The following is a 24,464-nucleotide window of genomic DNA, read 5'->3' as shown; positions in this document are numbered from 1 at the left end:
GTCTGATTTGAATGGAGTCTGTAAGCGGTTCAGACTGAAAGAATTGCTGAATTTTAATGTTCAGGGTTAGAGGTTTAGAACAAACCCTACGGAGAATGTCTTGTGAGAAGTGTAATTCACCAGATCCCAAATACCCCAGTGAGTCGGGTTTAACTGGTGGTTAGAGTCAGAGATCAGCTGCTGTACACCAGGCTGGTGAGGGGTGATTCTGCACTGGGAGAGAGGCTATAGATCTGTGGCAAATGTGGGCACTCGGTAGACCATCTGACCAGGCCACACATCAACAACACACAGGCCTGCCACCCTAGGAGAGAGTGAATTACTGTCAGTCTTGTTTTCCACATATAGCTGTTTATGCATATTTTGTGTAGCACATGACATGATTTTACATGTGAACAGTGAACACATGTTAAGCATATAAGTGCATGTTAAGTTGATGTGTGTTTTTTTTGTTTTTTGTTTTTTGGGTGAAAATGGCGTTTGGTTTGCGGCTTGAAATTTCCACATACGGGACTTTATCATATGGGAAACATTTGGGAACATTTTGAGACTTCCAAAACCACATAAAAGGCAGTAAGGCAGTGGTTCTCAACTGGTTTTGCTTCAAGAACCAGATTAGACATCTAGTGGTGATTGAACCAAAATAGTAAATCATACAAAAGTGTCATTATAAAACGGGCAGCAACTCAAATGCCACGCACCACAAAAGTTGGTTATTTGAATATTTTCAAATATGAACTTTGTATGTGATTATTATTATTTTTAACAAATTAATTATTAGGGTTTTTATTTTTTATTCCACTCATTTTTAACCACTGTTGGTGGAAATACAGTTCCATTCAAAAGTTTGAAGATGGTTTTTTTATTTATTTGATCAAAATTATAGTAAAAACAGTAATATTGTGAAGTATTATTACAATTTAAAATAACTTGATGCTGATGTGCTGCTCAAGAAACATCTCTTATAATTCTCAATGCTAAAGACAGTCGTGTTGTTTAATATTTCTGTGAAAACGGTGATACATTTTCTTTCAGGATTCTTTGAAGAATACAAAGTTTAAAAGAACAGCATTTATTTGAAATAGAAAACTTTTGTCATATTATAAATGTCTTTATTGTCACATTTGATCTTTTGAATTATTGACCTTAAACTTTTGAACAGTTTTGAACTTTTGAAATGACTCTCACGGTGCATTCTGGGAGCTTGCTGCAATGCATTCTGGGTTGCACTTAGCTTTCATACTTGTGATGCACTAAATTGTGTGTATGTAAGCAGCTCTTGGTATTTTGTTACAGAACAAATGAATTATGAATATATTTGTGTAAATAAGCAGGTGAAGCTTGTTTTCATGCCCATGTTCTTCACCTGCTTCCTCCAGTGCGGATCAGTTCCGAGCGCATCAGCGAGATCTCGTATTCTCCCCGAGGATGGTCGCCGGGTCACGCTAATAACCTCTGACAGCCCGTCAGGCGTGAAGAGGGTGTAGAGTATCCACCAGGGCCGGAACACACCCCGCATTCCCGCTCATTCCCGCTCCTGTGCTCTTGCTCACACACACTTACAGCACGTGCAGAGGGAGGGGCCGCTGGCACTAAAGTGACATTAATGGGGCCGTGCTGACACAACAAGGCGAGCGCAGGGACCACTTTTCCGCCTCTTCATTGGTGAAGCTGTCGCCTCGAGTTTCACCATCGCCTACATCCCTGGACCGGCCCGATCAGGCTCGGGATTAGGGTTTCGTCTCGGGGAAGCGGTCACGTGATTTACTGTTGCTCCCTCGCTGGGCTACAGGTGGCCGGGATAAAATGACTACGAAACGACATGTGGTTCAACCGCACCTCGGATCTTAAAATGGGCCAGAATCCTCTGCTCTGTGACAGGCAGCCACATGCAGCGTCACCGTATACTTCAAACACACACACACATACGCTAAAAGCCGCTTAATTATTAATGGACAAAATTAGAGCTTGAAAATTGTATCTTCATTACACAGAAGAAGTAAATCGCCTCAATCGGTGAATCTGAAAAATAAAAGAAGGTTCATTTCAAATTGGTCTTTGGAAAAAAGTAATAAAATATGCTGCTATAAAAATCTAAATTGACCCTATTTACTTACTCAGTCAATCCAACAAGCAGTTTATGGAATTAGATTATTGTGGGCCAAGATGACTGCATATTCAGATGACATTTTCATGCATTTTTGTTATTTTGCAGTTAAAACTCAGTTTATTATTAGGATAAAGTAAACTTTACTTTGACAAATAGAGTGCATTGAACATAATAAAATTGTGTTGAGTGTCATCTCATACACAATACAGTAAATATCAGTTATTTTTGACGTGATTACATGTGCAGTTGCTAGCTATTTAACTGAAAGAGATACAGTTGAGTTATAAGATTTTCGTTCATCTTTGAAACACAAATGAAGACATTTTTAATGAAATCTGAGTGATTTCCATCCCTCCATTGACAGTCCATGCAACTCTACCACTTAGACACCTCATAAAGAGATTGTAAACCTATTCCATATGAATTAAACAGTTTCGTCCAAATTTTTTAAGACACGATCACTTTATATGATGAACAGATTTAATTTAGCCTTTTATTCACATTCATCAACTCACAGCAGTTATGGTAAACGGAAGCTCAAGTATTTTTGCTTGGTGTGCGAGAACCAATGAGGTTCATTCTCATGTGTTACACACGTTTGAGCTTTTGAAAGAAGCAATGAGGTTTGACCTCGCACGTCAAGCTACAGTTAAGCTTCTGTTTATGTTCAATGTTTATATGTGAACAAAAGCCTAAATTCAACCTGTTCATCATATAAAGCAATCGAGTCTTTTCAGAAAATTTGGACTAAGCTGCTCAATTTAGTTTGCACGAACTAAAGTTATGTGGAAATGTTTTCTCAATTTATTTAAGTTAAAGCTGCAGTCCGTAACTTTTTTGGTTAAAAATGATCCAAAATAATTTTTTGAGCAAGTACATAACAAGCCAGTGTTCAAAACCCAATTCTCAACGGTAAGCTTTCAATAATGTTTTCTAATTTGGGTGTTACTGGTGGGTTTCCACAGGAAATTCAAGCATGCCCCTGTTTGCCTTTGCGTCCTTACGTCACTTCTGTTTACATTAAGAAGGAGTTGCTGCAATAATTAAACGTATCATTTTAATGGCGGATTGTATGGAATAACAAATTAACGTTAGAGATTAGACTGTAGAGAAACTGAAATCTACAGGTAACTCTAATACACACTAAATACACGTAGTCACGCAATGCTGGTGTTGTTAACATTAACAATTTGCATTAAAGGGGTGGTTGCATGCGATTTCATTTTTTTAACTTTAGTTAGTGTGTAATGTTGCTGCTTGAGCATAAACAGTATCTGCAAAGTTACAGCACTGAAAGTTCAATGCACACGGAGATATTGTCTTTTAAAGTTATGGCAGTTTAAAGCCTACAAAAACAGGCGGTTTGGACTACAACGAGCTTCTTCCCGGGTTGGTGGCATCATAAACCCTTGCTATTAACATATACACTGCCCCCGGGAACATGCAACAAAGTGGGCGAGGCCATGTGGCGCAGTATAATGGAAGCGGAAGAGTTGTTTACACCGAACGCGAGCTGTGCGACGCGTCAAAATATATAGAACCCATTATATTCTGTGATATTTTCTACACTGGATGCGGTGCTGAAGACAGCTTCCTGAATCTACACGAGTTTAATGCTGGATTTACACAAAGACTTTTACTGAAAGATGAAGCAGTTCCCCCTTTAAAAGCAGAAGCAGTTGTTTATCAGCCCCAAACTGTAAGTACGTTTTATTGTCTTTTAAACGTAATGTTATAGTTCTGTTGCTATTTTTAATGCATCAAGGACGTATACAAAGAGCAACTCGTTTTTGCTAGCCAGTTAGCTAAGTTCTAGTGCAACAAACACCAACAAACTTCTATGTTCATAGACAAACAGTTGTTCATGCTACAAATTAAAAGATGCCTTTACAAAAATGCGATTACTCAGTCATGTATTTGGCAACAGTAAAGCTTTAATCAGGATAAAACTGTATATTGAAAGCTAACAAACCGCATTGACAGCATCTAAACACTTTGACACAAATACTAAATGAAATACCATTCATAAACGTCCTTTAAAAGCTGCTATTGGAGAGGTTCTGCCTGACCCTCTTCATCTGGGTCTGATTCGGCTCAATTTGATACAGCAATATAGGCGCTATTATTTACTTTCCACCTAAGCGCGTAACTACGAATGGTAAGGGGCGTGGCGTTTCTGGACGCTTCAGCGAATCACGACAGACTGGGCCAGTTACCAACCTGCTGACCAATCTGAGCACATTGCGTATGTCGGAGGGAGTGGCTTCATAGAAGCAGGAAGTCAAACGAGCCATTCATATGACAGTGGAAATTGAGGTGTAGAATTAAGATAAAATATATGAAAAATACAGCATTTAAAAAAACCCGAAGCATTAAGACATGTTAAACTGTGCACCCAATACACAATCAAGCCTCGTAACCACCCCTTTAATAATAATAATTTGCACGGTTTGATGTGACATGAGCTAAGCGATCGTCGGATTTAATCACCATTGTTAGCGCGATTTATTGTAAGTTTTTTTTTTTCTCAGTTGGTCAGAACAAAAGTGGCAGATTTGATACTTAATTGTTCAGATGACCTTTTCTGGTAAAAATTCTTATTTTGGTCACACTTCCAAGACAACAGCCTGTGATTCTGAAGTACAGTATCCACCAATGCGGTAACTGACATTGTCCTCAAAACATTCTCCTCGGAACATTACATTCATCCGTGCTGAGGAGCCGTGCTGATGCACAACGCACCTAAAGATGATAATTCTGCAAATAACTTGCAGGTTTCAAACAGAGATGGCGACAAAGAGGCAAAACTTATGGACTGCTGCTTTAATCAAACATCAGTGCTGTAGAGGCTGTAGTGATGCTCATTTTCCAATGAAAGTTCAGCATTAACAGCATGTTGATTGATTTGGTTGTCCTGTGTCTCATGGATATTGATTAGCTGATATTGCTTTCTTTATCCCTCAAGTTCATGCTTTATGCATGGAAATAAGACAAAATTGCAAGCTTCAACATTTTTTTTTAATTCTTGCAATCACAAAATCCTGGAGGGACTGCTAGTAATGGACATATGTTCCTGGTCTTATGTGCAAGATTCATTAGTGCATGTTATTTATGCTGATTTGTATGAAGCATTGACTGTTGCTGATATTCTGAAGCATTGGTTTACTGTAATAGTTCTAAAATGTGTCTGCTTATGCATTTATTCATGCAGAAAAATTTGTGTGTGCATAGTTGAGTATGAATAAATGTCTGTGTAGTTCTAGAATTATCTCGTGCATTGAGGGCAAAACTGTGAGTGTGTGTTAGTCTATACAGTATGTCAACAGTAGATGAGCACACATATCTGAAGGGATCCTGTCTGTGGTGGCTGGGTGGCCGGTGGCTCTGCCCTAACAAGGGCATTTATTGTCTCTGGTTATATATACCCACACTCTGGTCTGCATGCCTGCTAACACAATTCAGCCCGAGCCAATTAAACTATCACACCACATCTCAAACGAGCCTTTCATTTCTGGCCTGCCTTTGGTCTGAGACTGCAATAACAAACCTGATGTGAGATCATGGTTAACCTAAAGCATGAAAGGATATGCAGGGGGGAAAAAGCGACTCCACCACATCTCGCTGTTTGGGTTCATTATGGTTACAGTGGCCGTTTGATTCTTGGATTTGTGCCGGGATGTAGTGCAGGATGTAAAGAAATGTTAAGTTTGTGAATGGCTTTAACCTCAGGCAGACATAAAATTGAGGATCTCTCAAGGTCAGACACTGTTTGTGTGTGTGTATAGCACCAAGAAACATCAAGTCTACATTTTTTCAAAAATACATTAAAACAGTTGTGGAATATTTTAACCGTTTCATTTAATAACTGTTTTCTATTTTAATACATGTAAAAATGTAATTTGATGCAAAGCTGGATTTAGCATCATTACTCCAGTCTTCAGCGTCACATGATCCTTCAGAAATCATTCTAATATGCTGATTTGCTGCTCAAGAATAATTTCTGATCAAACAGTTGTGCTGCTATATGTATAATTGTACACTTAAGTGGAGCTGAGAGTAATACTCATGAAACTAGAACCAAAGAACCAAAACTCTTCATTCAAATAAGAGCCATATTGAACTGACCCACATAATTAGCACTTAATTTCAAAAATATGTTTTGGTCTGTTAACTACCATATTTTTAGGCCTAGAGGAAAACAGGGCTCGACCTCTAACATGTTCAATATGTTCATTTTAATAACTATAAAGAAAAAAGAGAGAACTACACATACAAACTCCACTAAAATAAAGCAAGCGTGTGCATGAGGCTCATATGAGACATCAAAGTGATATGAACGCAGGAATTTAAAGCAAATCAGAAAGAAATAGCTCACTATCATTAAAAATATATTAGCAACACTTATAACTAGCATATGGTGCAGCCATTAGGCCTACTGCAGTACATGTTGCCTTTTTGTATTGTTCTTACTTTTATACAATATTAAAATATTTTCACGTTCTAATGAACTGACTACGCAGTCATGAAGGCATCATAGACACGCTCCTGGCAAAGGCTGTTCTAAAATGTAAGCACCACAATATATGATGCTTTTTATGATATTTCTCTATAATACCTTATTTTGCAAATATGAAGACAGCATCATGTGTAGGCCTATCCTTCAAAATGAATTCAATCCCATAATGCATAAAATCCATTTAAAACCACTTCGAATACATTTAAAGGTGCCCTCGAATGAAAAATTGAATTTATCTCGGCATAGTTGAATAACAAGAGTTCAGTACATGGAAATGACATACAGTGAGTCTCAAACTCCATTTTTTCCTCCTTATATAAATCTCATTTGTTTAACAGACCTCTGAAGAACAGGCGTAACAGTCGGGGTGTACGCCCCCAATATTTGCATATGCCAGCCCATGTTCCCAACATTATGAAAGGCATTAGACAAGGGCAGCCAGTATTAACGTCTGGATGTGCACAGCTGAATCATTAGACTAGGTAAGCAAGCAATAACAACAGTGAAAAATGGCAGATGGAGCAATAATAACTGACATGATCCATGATATCATGATATTTTTAGTGATATTTGTAAATTGTCTTTCAAATAAGCAAAATTATCTGTTTTTACTGTTATTTCTATTCCTTATGTTCTATTTTTATTCTTCTTCTTTATGTAAAGCACTTTGAATTACCATTGTGTATGAAATGTGCTATACAAATAAAATTGCCTTGCCTTGCCTTAAATGTTTCGTTAGCATGTTGCCAATGTACTGTTAAATGTGGTTAAAGTTACCATCATTTCTTACTTTATTCACAGAGACAAGAGCCGTCGCTATTTTCATTTTTAAACACTTGCAGTCTGTATAATTCATAAACACAACTTCATTCTTTACAAATCCCTCCAACAGTGTAGCATTAGCCGTTAGCCACGGAGCACCATCAAACTCATTCAGAATCAAATGTAAACAATATAACAATACTCACATAATCTGACGCATGCATGAAAAACACTTTGTAAAGATCCATTTGAGGGTTACATTAGCTGTGTAAACTTTGTTTAGGCACTGTTTAAGGCAAGCGCGAGCTCCATGGGCGGAGAGCACCAGATTTAAAGGGGCCGCACTGCATAAATCGGCTCATATTTAATGATGCCCCAAAATAGGCAGTTAAAAAAATTAATTTAAAAAAATCTATGGGGTATTTTGAGCTGAAACTTTACAAACACATTCAGGGGGGACCTTAGACTTATATTACATCTTGTAAAAAAACGTTCGATGGCACCTTTAAATGGTAGATAAAATTAAAGAATTGATTATTATGAATTTAATTCATTCTATAATGAAAAGTATTGGTAAAATTAGTTCAGTCTAATTAACATTTTCCATTTTTAATGTTATTTCATTGTGTTCATTGTTAATGAAATGCTAATTATTTACAAATTCAGATGTCCTGCAGGCATTTCTGCTTTGTTGCTTTGTACAATAAAGTCTTATTTTGACTTCTGGAACTCTGCCTCTTGAGCTTCCATTGAAAGAGATGAATTTTCTCCACAAAAGAGACAGGGAGTTATAAAATGACCTGAATGGAAGCATGCTTTCCTGCATTTTATAAACACGTGTCATGAGGCATGACATACATAAGAGCAAAAATAAACATATTTAATACTGCATCTGGGCAGCATTCATTCATGATGCCTGCACAGCAGTGGCAGCCGGTGCTTCTCAAGTCACATATTAGCTGCTAAATGTGTACTCATTTGTTATTTTTTACTCCGTGGAAAACGTCAAACTTCCAACCCCCCATATGCATTCCTCTCCTTTATTGTCCTCTCCGCTCTTTCCCTTTTTCCTGCACTACTTCACATTGATCCTAAACAGATTCATTTCAGATTCCAGTTACAATACATCTCATTGATCCGCACATCTCCTCTAATTAGCCGTTTGAATTTAACACTTGTATGGTGGCGGCCCAGTCACAGAGTAAACCATCCTCAGGAGAGAGAGAGAGAGAGAGAGAAAGGGGTCAATGAATGAGAGAACGTCAGATAGGAGACTTTTCTTGCAACCTATAGGCTCATTGAAAAAAATGCATTTGCATTTTTATACATTTTTGCATTTCATTCTTTTTCACACAATTTATGATTATGAATTATAGTCAGCATGAAACCGAAGTATTTTGTTCCCTATTGTGATGTATATATCTGAGTGAAGTGGCTTCTTGAACAAGAAAAAGTGTATGGCAGAACTTGATTTTGTCCATGCGGAATTCACCCTTCACCGTGAGTTTGATTGAAAGGGGATCTGATCAATCATAACATTGAATCCACCATTATGTCCGACAAACAAACCAGACAGGATATTTAGATTAATGTCGGTGGACTTGAACTTGGAAAAATGGTGTTTATTGACATCTTTGCGCGGTTGAAACAACATACCTTCTGATGTTCATTCATGTTTATTTCATGCAATAACTAGGAAGAGACAGATCAGTTTACGTGTTACTTGAACTGAGGTGCTACATTGTCAAGACAATGTGTAAAGGCCCACAAAACGGTATTTATTATTTGAATTTCTTTTTAAAAAATGACAAAATTTGTCTCTTTGCTTCTCAGTGAATTTTTCATTGCTTGAGAACATAAAGTGAGGCGTGAGAGCGCCATGGCTTGTTGGACGTAGCAACAGTAACTAAGGGGGCTGGGTCTTTGTGAAGTGTCAACGGTTTGGATGGTTGGATGGATGTGGTTTGTTATTGGTCAGTCTCATGTGAGTGACTGGTTGCCCTAGCACCAGTAAAATTGATCATTAGCTTGGTGAACAGAAAATTTAAACATAAATTTAAATCTGTCATCAGAGAAGAGATGTTGCTGTAAGAGAGGGGAAGATTTTTTAAAGAAAAATTATGAGTGAGCATGAATTCTAAAAAAAAAAGATGCATGCACTGATAAATTATTTATAACAAAAACAGCAGTATTCCATTAAAAAACAAGAATTGTCCATTTTGATTTCATGCCGACTGTAATAAAGACTCATTTTCAGACTCTTCCTTGCAAAATATTATGTTATGACCTCAAAATACTTATACCATAGTACATGATTTGTAAAATAATACATTTTGATGCTTGCATCACATACCCAGATCTAATATGTTTGGCTTTTCTGATGTAGTAAACTTGTTCGGTAGCTCACCTGGTGCAGCACTGCACTTGCGATGCAAGAGCTCAGGTCCAGGTCAAGTCAAACATGAGTCACAAACTCAAAAACTTGTAGAAGCAAGCTAAAATGGAGCAGTTGCTTCAGCAAATGTGATTTTATCTCATGTTTTCTTTTGTTAACACTAAAGATGGTATGATATTTTCAAATGCAAAACGCATTAAAGGTGCTATCAAATGTTTTTTTACAAGATGTAATATAAGTCTAAGGTGTCCCCTGAATGTGTCTGTGAAGTTTCAGCTCAAAATACCCCATAGACCTTTTTTTAATTAATTTTTTTTAACTGCCTATTTTGGGGCATAATTAGAAATGCGCCGATTCAGGTTGCGGTCCCTTTAAATGGCGCGCTCTCTGCCCCCGGAGCTCGCGCTTGCCTTAAACCGTGCATAAACAACGTTTACACAGCTAATATAACCCTCAAAATGGATCTTTACAAAGTGTTCGTCATGCATGCGTCGGATTATGTGAGTATTGTATACTGTTATATTGTTTACATTTGATTCTGAATGAGTTTGAGGTTGTGATCTGTGGCTAACGGCTAATGCTACAGTGTTGGAGAGATTTATAAAGAATGAAGTTGTGTTTATGCATTATACAGACTACAGTGTTTAATAATGAAAATAACGACTGTCTTGTCTCCATGAATACAGTAAGAAACGATGGTAACTTTAACCACATTTAACAGTACATTAGCAACATGCTAACGAAACATTTAGAAAGACAAATATCACTAAAAATATCATGATATCATTGATCATGTCAGTTATTATTGCTCCATCTGCCATTTTTCACTGTTTTCCTTGCTTGCTTACCTAGTCTGATGATTCAGCTGTGCATATCCAGACGTTCTGCCCTTGTGTAATGCCTCGATCATGGGCTGCTATATGCAGTCGTGTTATGTTGAGATTCGCCTGTTCTTCAGAGGTCTTTTAAACAAATGAGATTTATATAAGAAGGAGGAAACAATGGAGTTTGAGACTCGCTGTATGTCATTTCCGTGTACTGAACTCTTGTTATTTGACTATGCCAAGATAAATTCAATTTTTAATTTTAGGGCACCTTTAACATTTCAGCACCGCTGACTGGACATTTCAGTTCCGAACTGCCACTATACGCACAACCAGCAAGTCAAGACACCTTTATTTATATGGCACTTTATACAATGCATATTGTTTAAAAGGAGCTTTACATTGATAAACAGGAAAATAATGATCACTTATGCAAACAGAATTCAATTCTGCTGTAAAGCATCTTCAATAGTGTCATTATTCAGTTGAACTCATTTCATAATTGATTAACTAAATCAACACTGAACTGAGTTCAACTGAGTCATAAAGCAGCTCTCCCCAAAACAGTTATGTCATCCAGCTCAGTTCAAGTATCATCCAAAAATTCACATTAATGTTTTTCGGATAACTGAATGCACTTTTAGCATCACTCACCGGAGATTTTATTTCGAACTGCCGCGAAACATTCAAGAAGCAATGTAATATCACCTTGCAGAAATGTTGCCAGAGGCACGCTTTTCCAACGAGCCTGGGTTTCTTTTGAATTGTTGGTGTGTACATCGTAAGATAAATTCTTCTCAATTATTACTTCATGTACACTCACTTCAAAACATATGCCCACGTTGGCTTTATTAGCCACAGCTGATGTCGTTCCACTAGCAGCGGGACCACCCGGTTGACATCCGATCAAAGGAGGCTGCGTAGTAACACTGTAAGGGTCCTCTAGGGTCTCTCTCCACACGTTTGCAGGTTTGGGGTTTTATGAACCTGGAACGACTGTACGTTTGCCAGACCCTAAAGACTCCAATCACTGTCAGTAGAAACACATGTGCAGGAAGACGTAATGTGTGACAAAGTGGCTCACACACACGCACCAGAGGAGTTAGTGAACATCATGGAGCAGTTTGCTCTGTCTCAGCTCTAGAGAGGAAGTTACACTCACAAACACACATGCATGCCCATTACTCTTAATGTTATTCCACAGAGGACTTAAACCCACAGAAGCACAAACATCCGGGATTAAACACACCACACTGTGTACTTCAGTATATATGTGTATGTAACTGCCACACTGAGACCCGTGTTAAAAGAGAACCCTCATTTGGCCTCAAACTACCTTAAATAAAATAACAATAGTAAAATAAAAACTTTTTTGGATTACCTTACATTTTGATTTCTACTTGATTCTTGGTTTTTGGCTAATATATAGTGGTTTCTTTTATTATTAAAAAGTCAGTCTTTTTGTGCAAAATAAAAGTTATTGTTGAAATTAATTGAGTGCATAAGTGATTTTTTTTTTTAAAGAGGGTTTTTTTCTGATTGACTTTTTACATGGAAAAAGAGAGTTTATTGATAAATATTTCCGGTCTTTCTCTAATCAATTTGTGTGTGTGTGTGTTCAATGTCATGTTCCATCCTCTTAGTCCTTCAGGAAGTGACAATTTCTCGGGGATAACAACACCACACATTTTAGCATATTATCATGTTTTAATGAGTTGTGTGATGATTTGTGGTATTTGTTGGCTTTTGTCACTCTAAAACATTCCATTCCAGTTAGATAAAATTACATAAATGTGCATGATAATATCAACATTTAAGACATTCTCATGCTTTTTTGACCATTGTATAAATAAGTTATAATGCATAAAGTTGAAATGTCTGAACTTTACAAGAGCAATACCCTTTGAAAGAAGTTCAATTACAACACAAGCATATTTAAAAGTATTTTTAATGTTCAAAAGTTACTGCAAATGTCTCATAGGTGACAGAGGGGAGCTGAGTACCAGTGTTACATTACTCAAGGTTTGTCACTGGGTACATCACTGGATTTGCCAGTATGCCAAGGCTTCCATGTTAGAGCCATCAAATGTTATTGGCTTTGTTTTATTAAGTTAGATTTGTACTCATTTTTTGTGCATCTGTACAGCTGACCAACAGTTTGAATGCATTTTTTCCCAAGTTAGTTTATAATGTTAGTTTTGTCTTCTATAAACCTGCCCCTAAATGACACGTTAAAACCAAACAAAAACTGCGATTGGTCACTTTGCATTTCCATCAGACAGTGTTTTACTGTTTAAGTGGCTGGACCAAACTTTAAGCTGATAATCAAAAGTCTGGCTAAGTGTGAGTAATTCTAGTAGAATCAAATTGTGAAACAAACGGTTTGATGTAGATCTAAGACTGAAAAAATAAAACCTCTCCATATTCTAAAAATGGAAGATATAAATGTTATTTTTCAGGCCTCGGAGTGGACACGCACATACATAGTGAACTGTGTGTCAGGACTGGTTTTGGGGGCGCCACCGTGGTGAGACTGGGCTGTAGAAGTGAATAGTGGCCCACTCAGATTCTCTGTATGGGTGGTCTACACCGCCTGGACGTGAGACACAAACTGACAGAGACAAGTCACACAACATGGACACAGATAACCAGATTCTAAATTGGTAGTTTTCACACACACATACACACACACACACACACACAGAAACTGTGTTAATATTTGTGTCTCTCTGATGCGGCTCTGTCGGTGTGTGTTGGGGGTCAGACACTGAGCTGCTTCAGAAACATGGAGAAACCTCAGATATTTTCAGTCTAAATTTCTGGCTTCATTTTTTTCCCTTCACAGAAACCGGTGGCAGTCTAAACAGGGATGTGGACAAGTTTCCGAATTTTAAGCTTTGGCCAAAAAAAAGAAAAAAAAAGAAAAGACGTTATGTAAATGTTTTCCGAGATTTGTATCAGAGAGACCACAAATGTTACAGATAAAAGAGATGTAAAAATAGTTATTTTTTGTATGAAACACTATGAAGACTTCACCGGGTCACACCAGGTCCTACGATGTAAAGATGAAAAGAGCCTTTCATAAGATAAAACAGAAAAGTGTGTGACTTTCTCTGTAAAAAAGAAAAAGACCCAACTACATTTTTATTTTCAGTTTATGGGACCTTTTGAGTCACAAGGTATAAAGAAACGTTGAATTTACGTTTGTGAAACTACATAAAAACCCATGTTAGAGCAACAGTTCTTTTCATATTGAACAAAACTGATGAAAAGTTAAGGATTTATTAGAGTTCCCAGCATGCATTGCAGTAGAGGTGTAACAATTCATCAATATGGATTGATACATCAATCAAATGACTAATGATGTATCGCTGCAACGCGTAATTTTTTAAATGCATATATATCGATTGCAGGGTTCTAAATCGATCAAAATCGTAGTGTGATCTGTGTGTACAGCCTTTTAATATCCCAAATATCTTTGCCTTTTACTATGATTGCTTTTTAGAAGTAAAGAAAACAGTTCACTTCACATATTATGTGTTCTGTAAAACTATATATCTAACTAAATGATACATTTATTGTTTTCTAATTGAAAATTTGCATTTGCGTTTTATGAACGAACAAATTCAAGTTGACAAAACAGCAGTGTAAGGATAATTATTAAGACTATTGTTGAGTGAATCTGAATCTGCCTTGAATTTTCAACTTTTCTCAAATGTTTTCTTGTTTTTGCTAATACAACTGACAAAAATTGCATGTATGTTGTATTTGACCATTATAGTCTTTAGCATTCGAGATTTTCACACTTCCGTCTGTTGTTTTTTTTTGTTTTTACTTTTTTCTGTTTTGTTGCTGTGAAGACTTGCCGGGATCTTTAAAAGTCAATGTGAAATGTCTGTAATGCATTTTACATATGGATTTGGACATATTCCTGATTGATACAGGATTTGATTACATCTGACTGATCAAAGTAACCCACTATTGGTTTTTAAACAACCATTTCCTGTCATTGCAGCTGGTGTATATCTATACTATTGCACTAATTTCCACCAATCAGTCACTTTGTGTATAATTTTTCTAGCGATCCCTTAGATGAGAGTAATGATTATTCAGCTGGAGTGGATATTTTGATAGGATGACTGAATGCATTGCAAGATTAAGCTGGGGTGTTGCTATGGGGTTGCTAGGATGTTTTGAGTGGTTTACTTTCTCAAAAGAGCTCACTCTGGTGTTTAGATATGGCTCAGGTCCCTCCTTCAATGTAGAAATGGCAAGTAACACATTTTTATTTATTTATTTATTTATTTATTTTTTATTCCATGGATGCGAAATGTTCCATATAATGCTAATAAAGAACCTTTATTTTTAAGATTGTAACACAAACAAACAGTTCAAATCATTAACCTCTAGTATGAGAAATAGTAATATTGCCTTAACAAAGACTACTGATAACCAACTAAACAAGATTTAGCTTTTTCTGTTCTGATGTTTTCAAGATGTTTTCAAAATAGCAGTTTTGCTATCAGTTTTACAACTGTTTCTGCCTTGCTGACGTTTGAGTGTATTGATTAACACCAAGCAGGGACACAGTGTAGACATCTCCACCTGAGCCACTGCAGAGCATTGTGGGTAACCATCTTCTCCATCACCAACCACTCCTGGGCGATCGTTACAGATGCTCAGGTCTAGAGTGAACCCTCTGCTAACACACACATGCGCATCAAACACTCAGTTGTGGTTTACTCGGGCACTTAGTCGTCCTGTGAGCTCCTCTGAGCAGTCATAACTGCCCAACCTGATCTAGTTCTCCATTCCTTCTCTCTCTTTTACAGACTTCCTGTGATCATCAATCAAGAAAACCAAAGAGAAGTGAGTGGGAATCGTGGCCAGAGACCTTAACCTCAAAGATACAGTAATGCAGAAAGGCTCTTTGCTGGATGTCTCAAGTACCAATGGCACTCCTGTATAAAAAGCAATGGCATCAATAATTAAGCACTGATTAGGTTTAATATTTAATGTTGGCGACATGTAATTTACACGTGCAAACCAGAAATCCGGAGCTGCCGACTGAAATAATTCTATTTCTGTATGGATGGAGATGGGAGGGGTGACCTGAAACATCCACATATCTGTGTTTCCTGTAATTGCTGCTCCCCTTCATTTTCACATACAGAACATCTTCAAAGATTGAGATTCAAGAGTTTTACTTGCTACTGAACAAATCCTGATTGACTGAAACACCTTTACATTGCTAACAATGAGTTTTTTCCCCTCAAGTTTTTGAACATGACTGCTTGAAGGCCCTGATATGCTTCAAGTGAAATTGAAGTATATATATATATATATATATATATATATATATATATATATATATATATATATATACTACCGATCAGGCATAACATTATGAGCACTGACAGGTGAAGTGAATAACACTGATTATCTCTTCATCACGGCATCTGTTAGTGGGTGGGATATAATAGGCAGCAAGTGAACATTTTGTCTTCAAAGTTGATGTGTTAGAAGCAGGACAATTGGGCAAGCATAAGGATTTGAGTGAATTTGACAAGGGTCAAATTGTGATGGCTAGACGACTGGGTCAGAGCATCTCCAAAACTGCAGCTCTTATGGGGTGTTCCCGGTCTGCAGTGGTCAGCATCTATCAAAAGTGGTCCAAGGAAGGAACAGTGGTGAACCGACTGACCCCTGTCCACCGCCAAAACCGCCAACAGTGGGCATGTGAGCTTCAGAACTGGACCACAGAGCAATTGAAGAAGGTGGCCAAGTCTTATGAATCACGTTTTCTTTTACATCACGTGGATGGTGGGTGTGTGTGCATTGCTTACCTGGGGAACACATGGCACCAGGATGCACTATGGGAAGTAGGCAAGCCGGCGGAGACAGTGTGATGCTTTGGGCAATGTTCTGCTGGGAAACCTTGGGTCCTGCCATCCATATGGATGTTACTTTGACACGTACCACCTACCTAAGCATTGCAGACCATGTACACGCTTTCATGAAAACAGTATTCCCTGGTGGCTGTGGCTTCTTTCAGGAGGATAATATGCCCTGCCACAAAGCAAAAATGGTTCAGGAATGGTTTGAGGAGCACAACGAGTTTGAGATGTTGAATTGGCCTCCAAATTCCCCAGATCTCAGTCCAATTGAGCATCTGTGGGATGTGCTGAACAAACAAGTCCGATCCATGGAGGCCCAACCTCGCAACTTACAGGACTTAAATGATCTGCTGCTAACATCTTGGTGCCAGATACCACAGCACACCTTCAGGGGTCTAGTGGAGTCCATGCCTCAACCGGTCAGGGCTGTTTTTGCAGCAAAGGTGGTCATAATGTTATGCCTGATCAGTGTATATACATACATACATACATACTTACATACACAGTTATCAATCGGTCTGAACTTCGTTCATGGGATCTGAAAATGACTCAATTAATTTCTGCTGAAAAAAGCAAATGATATGCTTTTAATCAAGTGAATCCATTTGAATCCATTGGAATCTGTGATGACAGGAGATGTCGTTACAATTTGAGGATATGCAGGACTGGAGGATTAACTGACTAGACAGTCAAAATCCTTGTTTTTATTTTATTTTATTTTTACTAATAAAAGGTACAAAGGATTAATATTATTTAAAAAATATCCTGGAATTACTTTAAGTCGATTTTTGATTGTCACATGGCCCTATTGAGGAGGAATGAAATGTATGTTCAAATGCTTTTGAAGTCTCTTTTATGTTCACCAAGGCTTATTCCAGTGGAAGTTTTGATCTAGGAAATAGCTTGTACCATCAAACAGAGATACCCAGATGTAAGAGAAGTAAATCAAGCCAAGACCGATAATACAAATGGAAGAAGTTACAAAAATAAATTTGTAGAAATAATGCAAATTCAACAGGCTGAGTTTCATTTGTTCTCGTTTTTGTTCCTAGTGCATTTTAGAGTCTTTGAAGTAAATGCATCACATCTGATAGAGTTGGTCTTTGTTTAGCACGACAAGCTGTTAGATTACTATCCATTGGTTGGGACTGTCCAGATAGTGAGTTTCACAAATATGAATGTTTTTTTTCGTCTTTCAGTGCAGATGCACAAGGTATGACTTCTGAAACCGCAATGACCTCCAAGAGGCATTACAGTTGAAGGTAACTTTAAAAATATTACATTAATGCACAGCATTGCTTGATAGGGATGCACTCTTGTAGTATCAAGATGTTGAATTTGGCAAAGAGCTTGTTCATTTGATATTGGTTCAAGACAAGAAATAAAGACTAAGAAACCAAGCATTTTTGTCAGGAATACAAGGTAATCAATTATAGTGTAGTTCACTTTCGAATTTTATGCTGTACATCCTTCATCCTTACAGTAAAGCTCATCTGTACTATAAGTAATGTATAATTCATTTGTCACAGGCACAGGACAGTGATTGAAAGACAGATGTTGATGGTAATAGAATTTTTGTGGCCATGTGATTTTTACTCATGGACACAGACTTTCACCAAAGGTACAGACTAAAACATTGTCCTCATTACTGTGTTGCCTTGTCTTCTGTTATGCATTTCTATTGGAAACATTAGCTGTTATACAAGAAACTTAAAAAAAAAAAAAGAAGCTGTTGTTATATGTTTATAAGATAAAATGAGCTTTGAAATTATAATGTGACAGAAGAAATATGTGTGTATTTTATTTACTTTCAGTTAATTCTGGTTGATTGCATGCATCGTAATTACATGGCAATATGTTTTGATGTTTGATCACTTTCTTATTTGGGGATGTTTTTGTTTTTCTCAGAATGTTCTTTTTTAAATTAAATGAAACTGATATGGTATTACGAAATCAAGCTGGGTTTTACCATTTAGTTCCATTCATGGAGTACAAATCTATTAAGCTGTGTGGGAATATGTTACAATCACACTAAGTTTGAGATAAAATGCGTTATTTCATGACTAGTACTCATGCCTAGCAACCAGAAATTTGTTGCCCATTCTCAATGGGAAAGTGCCCAAGCATCATCGCTCGGCGACATTGCCTGGCAACATTGCTCAAAAACTTGCAGTGTATCATCACCTTTAGGGCACCCTAGCTACCACATAGCAACGCCTTGGCAATCATCCAGATCACCCGAGCATCAATGCAGCCAACGAAGCCGTTCTATGAAATAATGCATGACTAATTCATGAGAATCAATGAAGTACAGAGACTTGATTACTTCAGAATTTAGAATTCTATTGGGTTGCTTCAAGAAATTAAGTTGTCAAGAGTTTCGGTCAAACATAGTCCATGTGTTGCTGTATTTATGATTTTAATCTGCACATCAGGAAGATTTGACCTTCCATTTCAATTTCCTCTTGTTATTTAATCTAATTTAATGCTCCAAAATCTCAATCACCAATCATAGTCACCAAACCATAACATGATGCTACGTATAACTAAACAAGATGTTGAAACGGTCGAGTTGCTTCCTTAAATAAGAAAAGATGAGTGGAAAAGACAGGAATTAATAAAGTGTTCTCTGTATTATTTGCGGGCGGACGCAATAACAGCCTCTAATTATGGCAAGATGGCCTCAAATATCAAACCTTCCTGAGATTTCTATAAAACTCTTTCCACAAAAACTTTAATTTCTGCACAATATTTTTGTTATGTCTTTAATTTGCGTGACATTTCAGAATTAGATTTTGAGGGAGAGAATTAAATCTGAGCAAATGAACAGAAAAACTCGTAGTGCTTTTAAGTCTGCAAAATCAAATTAAACAAAGAATTTAATTCAAAACGGTATGTCAAAACATATCCAACTAGATTTAGTGGTTCTTGTCTGTGCAAAACTGTTGCTACTCCAGTCTATATCCAAATGAACAAAGCACATTTTTCACCTGACGAGTACAGCAGTCTAAAATTGTTTGTGTTTTACAGGCAGACGCTAGGGGGCGCTATTGAGTCTGGCTTCATACAGCTGCCAGTATATTTCAGTCACTCCATTCAGTGTCCTGGCAGAACTGCGGAGAGCTCAATACCACCGACAGAGGCCCTGAGGTTTCTTCATGGCATTATGTAAGTGCTGGTGTGCCTAGTTCAGCCATCATGGATGACTTCCTTACAACGACTGGCACTTTTCCACACGCAATTTTACAGAAAGGATTCCCACCTCTAAATCCTTAGTGTAAGGACTGAAAATTGGTGTGCAAAGAAAATGAAAGGGAAGGAACTGTAAAGAGTGAGACAGGAGAGGAGAGCTGTTGTAGAAGTTGTGGCTTAATTGGTGATGGGCACTGCTTCAAGTTTCTCTCTTGTGCTCCACCCCAAAAGCCACTTTTATGGTGCTGTTTACTAGCTGAAGCTTCCAGAGATCTTTATCACAAAGTCTTTGATAGGCCAGATTTCTTCCACAGTCCTTATGCTGCTGGATCAGAGCACTAGACCACAAAAGACGGGAAACCAACAGCGCTTACAGGACAGAACAACACTTCACTTGTGTGTTAATATATGTGCTGAAGTCAGTGCGGATATGCTCTACAGGCAATTAATGATGGGTACATGGTCAGGGCATTACTGAAAGCCAGTGAATAAGTATTTAAATCGCAGAAAAATTTTTTTAGCATTTCAATAGAACACACAGGGACTGGGGCTGCTGATAGTTACGCTACTATTCAAAAGTTTGGCGTCTGTAAGGTTTTTTTTTTTAATGAAATTATTACTTTGTTTAGCAAGGATGCATTAAATTGATCAAAAGTGGCGGTAAAGACATTTATAACATTACAAAAGATTTTCAGATAAATGCTGTTCTTTTAAAATTTCTATTCATCAAAGAATCTTGAAAAAAAGTATCACGTTTCCACAAAAATGTTAAACTGTTTTCAATAGAAAAGTTTCTTAAGCAGCAAATCAGCATATTAGAATGATTTCTGAAGGATCATGTGACACTGAAGACTGGAGTAATGATGCTGAAAATTCAGCTTTGCATAAATTGAAAACATTTGTTTTAAACCGTAATAATATTTTACAATATTACTGTTTTTACTGTATTTTTGATCAAATAAATAAAATATTTTTGATAAAGTGCGCTTTCAAAAATGTTTAAACATTTTACAGACCCCTTATTTATTTCAAATATTTGTTATATTTTACTAGTGATATAAAATTCAGCAACATTGCACCATAATAAACAATTCTAGCTCGTTTAGACCAAAATCTAAGACAGCATGGCACGTATCATTTGCAGAAAATTGAGAGAAATGTAAATTATAAATACAGTCCTACTTACACTTTTATTCAGTACCATATAGCATCAAAAATAGTTCAATCTTAATAAAATTGATTGTTTTACCCAATATTTGTGCGTAAAAAGATTGTGGAATACTTTAAAAACAATGTTCCTCAACGTCAAATTGCAAAGGCTTTGTAAATCTCATCTACAGTGCATAACATCATCAAAAGATTCAGAGAAACTGGAGAAATCTCTGTGCATAAAGGACAAGGCCGAAGACCTTTATTGGATGCCCCTGGTCTTCGGACAACACTGCATCACTCATCGGCATGATTGTGTCAATGACATTACCAAATGGGCTCAGGAATACTTCCAGAAACCACTGTCGGTAAACACAATCCGCTGTGCCATCTGCAGATGCCAACTAAAGCTCTATCATGCAAAAAGGAAGCCATACCGTATGTTAACATGGACCACAAGCGCTGTTGTGTTCTGTGGGCCAAGGCTTATTTAAAATGGACTGTTTCAAAGTGGAAAAGTGTTCTATGGTCGAGTCCAAATTTGACATCTATTTCAGGGAAGGCCTTGTGTATTTCAGCAGGACAATGCAAAACCACATACTGCAGCTATTACAACAGCATTGCTTCGTCGTAGAAGAGTTCGGATGCTGAATTGGCCTGCCTGCAGTCCAGATCTTTCACCTATAGAGAAAATTTGGCGCATCATTAAATGAAAGACGACCACAAACTCTTCAGCAGCTGGAAACCTATATCAGGCAAGAATGGGACCAAATTCTAACACCAAAACTCCAGAAACTCATAACCTTGGTACCCAGATGTCTTGTTTTGAAAAGAAGAGGAGATGCTACACCATGGGAAACATTCCCCTGTCCCAACTATTTTGAGACCTGTAACAGGCATCAAATTTGAATTGAACGCATTTTGTGCATAAAACTGTCAAATGTCTGAGTTTAAACATTTATGTTATCTATGTTCTATTGTGAATAAAATTTTGGCTCATGTGATTTGAAAGTCTTTTAGTTTTCATTTTATTCAAATTTAAAAAAATGTCCCAACATTCAGGTTGTACTTTTAAGCAACCGTGTTGAACACATCCATGCTAGATATATGTGTTCAGCTATGCACAGAGATTATATGCATGTTTCATTATCAAAACAGAAAATAAATCATAAAACAAGACAGGAGGTAGATCTCATCCCACTTCCACCTGGAAAATGTCTACTGTAGAAATTACAACCGCTTCCCCTGAACTTCATTCCAAGCCAAATCATCAGTGTCCTCCACATTCACAACAAATAAACAATAGCATCTCTCCTATGTAAACTCACTGAGAAAATCTGTGCCAGGACTGACCAGAGCGGATCCTCTAATTACACTGTGTTCGGTGGACGTTGTTCAATCAAACCGTCGTGACCGAGAGGAACAATAGCATCAGCGCTTTTAGTTTATGAAGAGCCAAAGGGGGCCAAACCAATCTGGCACTTTTCATCTGCATTAACTTCCTACTTTATCACATGACCAGGATCAACAGGAAGTCAGTTCTGCACTTCCGAAAAAAGCGAATGGCAAGTGATTGAGGGTTTTCTGAGGATATAGCTTTGGTTTGAATGATAGGTTCTCCAGAAGATTATAGGTTTGGAATCGCCTCTGTGTTGTCGCTAAGAGTGAACTGCTTCTTTCTTTGACAGAAATGGTCTGTGGAGGGGAAAGGAGAGGTGAAAACCCAAAGTGACAAGGAATGTGAAAAAGAGGGAAGGAAAGCTTGTAATTCCTGTCGGGTTTCACACGGAGACAAAGGTGGTCTGTGGAAGCTTGCGCGGTGACCCTGTGATTGAAGATCATTTACATAATGGTGTAGACGTTTGGAAGAAAGGTGAAATTTTAAACTTCCATTATAACACAAATAATGAAACCAAGCCTGGTAATTATTGCCTTCTCCACCCATCTAGTGCTGTATAGCTGGAGATAAAAACATGTTTTCTTAAGATGAAAAAACTTTCTTTAGCAGCCTTCAGTGTTTAGGAGGTTGAGAAACCTCACATACTGTGCTTACAGAGTACGTTTACACTCGTGTAAAGCATCAGGGCTTGTGGAGACATTAGAGGCCCAGACTAGAAGATCTGTGGTCTACCTCTTTCCCTCTGTCTTTCTCTCTGTTTACGTTCCTTCTTCCCCTTCATGTTCTATCACTCTTAGTCTCTCTGCGGTGTTTCCATGTCAGATTTTCCCTGGCTTTCCCTTTCTGCTGCATATGTGGTTGCTGCTGCTATTACGGACACTGAAATACACTACTGTTCAAAAGTTTGGGGTCAGTAAGATAAATAGTGCTTTTATTCAGCAAGGATGTATATTATATTATTACAAGAAATATCTGTTTCTGATAAATGCAGTTTGTTTGTACTTGTGTTCATTAAAGAACCCTGAAAAAATGGATCACTGTTCTGCAAAAATATTAAGCAGCACAACATTGATAATAATAATAAGAAATGCTTCTTGAGCAGCAAATCAGCTTATTAGAATGATTTCTGAAGGATCATGTGACACTGAATACTGGAGTAATGATGCTGAAAATTACATAAGTAAATTATATTTTAAAATATATTAAAATAAAAAACGGTTAATTGAAATTGTAATAATATTTCAAAATATTTTACTGTATTTTTGTTCAAATAAATGCACCCTTGGTGAGCATTAGAGACTTTTCTACAAAAACATTTAAAAATTCTTCCCGACCCCTAACTATTTAATGGCATTTTTTTAATTTTTTTTTGAGTACGCTAAACTTAAAGGGTTAGTTCACCCAAAAATGAAAATTCTGTCATTTATTACTTACCGTCATGCTGTTCCACACCCATAAGTCCTTCATTAATCTTCGGAACACAAATTAAGATATTTTAGTTGAAATCCGATGACTCTGTGAGCGCCAAAGTCACGTGATTTCAGCCATTTGCAATTTGACACGCGATCTGAATCATGATTCGACACACTGATTCATTTATGCTCCGATGCTTCCTGAAGCAGTGTTTTGAAATCGGCCATCACTAAATAAGTCGTTATTTTGTTTTTTTGGCGCACCAAAAATATTCTCGTCGCTTTATAATATTAATATTGAACCACTGTACTAACATGAACCATTTTAAATATGGTTTTAGTACCTTTATAGATCTTGAGAGAGGAAATGTCATTGCTCCCTAGTATGAAGGCCTCACTGAGTCGTCGGACTAAAATATCTAAATATCTAAAATATCTTCATTTGTGTTCCGAAGATTAACAAAGGTCTTACAGGTGTGGAACGGCATGAGGGTAAGTAATAAATGACAGAATTTTCATTTTTGGGTGAACTAACCCTTTAATTTACTCTGTTTATCTAATTGATTTGTCCAATGTATTCAAATTGACAAAATAAATGTCAAAGGTCAAAGTTCAAGCATTTTTATATTACTGGATGTGACAGTACAAATGACCTAGTGAGCGCCAACACTCTTTCCATTCTGGTTTGCAAGTATTGCTGGCGATATCCAGTATTCACTATATATTTATGAAGATTTTGTTGATAAATATTAAGATGATTTAACACTTATTATTTAACCATAAAGCTGGCTTAGTTTCGTGATCCTAT

At 37.2% G+C, this 24,464-nt stretch overlaps 1 long non-coding RNA gene across 1 annotated transcript in view; it reads left to right on the top strand.

The window, feature by feature from the left end:
* LOC137020010 (uncharacterized) overlaps positions 1-21,832 on the top strand; it is a 43,353-nt gene extending 21,521 nt beyond the window's left edge. The window contains exons 3-6 of the long non-coding RNA XR_010895141.1: positions 15,440-15,476; positions 17,704-17,766; positions 18,034-18,125; positions 19,535-21,832. This is a non-coding gene — a long non-coding RNA (uncharacterized lncRNA). The remainder of the gene's footprint in view (positions 1-15,439; positions 15,477-17,703; positions 17,767-18,033; positions 18,126-19,534) is intronic.
* The last annotated feature ends 2,632 nt before the right edge of the window (positions 21,833-24,464 follow it).

The sequence above is a fragment of the Chanodichthys erythropterus genome, chromosome 5 (assembly GCF_024489055.1).
Source record: "Chanodichthys erythropterus isolate Z2021 chromosome 5, ASM2448905v1, whole genome shotgun sequence".
In the NCBI taxonomy this organism is placed as follows: domain Eukaryota; kingdom Metazoa; phylum Chordata; class Actinopteri; order Cypriniformes; family Xenocyprididae; genus Chanodichthys; species Chanodichthys erythropterus.
This window is presented reverse-complemented; position numbering and strand designations above follow the sequence as displayed.